The 1,302-nt window shown below is 37.4% G+C and overlaps 1 long non-coding RNA gene across 1 annotated transcript; it reads right to left on the minus strand.

Moving 5' to 3' along the window:
* Nucleotides 1-12: 12 nt before the first annotated feature.
* Nucleotides 13-1,045, minus strand: LOC117111354. The gene is made up of 3 exons (XR_004445861.1): nucleotides 959-1,045; nucleotides 728-836; nucleotides 13-179 (listed from the first exon to the last, which is right to left on the minus strand). It is a non-coding gene; the product is annotated as an uncharacterized LOC117111354 (long non-coding RNA).
* Between the last annotated feature and the right edge of the window lie 257 nt (nucleotides 1,046-1,302).

The raw sequence follows: 1,302 nt of genomic DNA on the forward strand, positions 1-1,302 counted from the left end.
TCGAAAACTACTTCTGAGTCATCCTCTGATTTCTTCAGTATCACAGGTCCAAGAACAATCGGAATGGTATCAGACAATTTATCAGGTGCAGAGACGTCACGACGTTGACGTTGTTGGCAGTCTCTATAGCATCGCCAGTCACTTCCGTTGCAAATAGACAATTGACAGTGAACAAACACCTATAACATGATAATTTAAGAATTATAAAGAAATTGGATCTAAACAATTGACTTTCGCTGATTTAAAAATGTGCTTCTTCAAATGTTCTTAAACTGATCACAGTTTCTTTACTTGGACCAAACTAAGATATTTTAAATTATCCGCAGTTATAGCACGTCCAATCTCATTATTTCTCTAGATGTTTTGTTAATAATAGCAGTTTTCGAATAACATATGGTGCAAAAGGCCGTATGTAGACCTACATTAGTCGTTTTCTAGTCCTTAAAGCCAGGCTCCGAAGGAAAAATGTAAATAGGCCTATGTGGTACAACAGATTTAAAAAAAAATGTTTGACGATGAACTCGTAAAGATTAATGAGATACTGAATACTTAAAAACCGTGAAGGCTAGGGGTGGGGAGAATGATTAGGCCAATTTTTCAAATATGAGTACAACAATATCGCTAGTCCCTAATCATAACATGTTAAGTTAAAAAGTGCTACAGGCTCCTCCTGTTCAAGAAAAAAAAAAATCACTACTCTCTCTGCTGTAGAGTGCAATAATCCTACCGTAGAGTAATCACCATTGACACCAAAACTTTTAAATGAAAATAAGACACGTGATGTATCTCCCGACGTTGGCTGGCCGTCGAAATGAACAGTTGAGTCTACACCACAGCTGCAGTAAAAAAAAAGAATACTTTGGCCACATTATGCGGATTACCATAATCATTATATTTCTGAAAATGGATATAAAATTTCAAATAAAAAATAGTACTGTATAGTCAATGAAGGCTGTACCTGTTTTCGATTAATTGATACTGTGGATTAACATCCGGATCAGGATTAGGTGTCGCCTTGCAAGAATCCACAAAAAGAATCATATCGTCACTAAAAGCTTGCACACTGGCACCGACGTACACTGTACTACCAAGACTCAATTCTACAGGGTATTCCCAATATGGGTATGGTGTAGAGTAATGTTCATCAGTGTAAAGCTCCATGGCAAACGTGAAATTCCCGTGTTCTCGCTTGAAGAAATCTTGTACAACAGGATCGAAATTAACCGAAGATCGCCCTCTATTGTCAAGCCGACAGTCAATGTCAATGCGAATATCATCTTCTCGGTATATCACGGATCTACT

This window comes from Anneissia japonica, unplaced genomic scaffold, assembly GCF_011630105.1.
Source record: "Anneissia japonica isolate Jap-2015-1 unplaced genomic scaffold, ASM1163010v1 scaffold101357_len1509_cov105, whole genome shotgun sequence".
Classification (NCBI taxonomy): Eukaryota; Metazoa; Echinodermata; class Crinoidea; order Comatulida; family Comatulidae; genus Anneissia; species Anneissia japonica.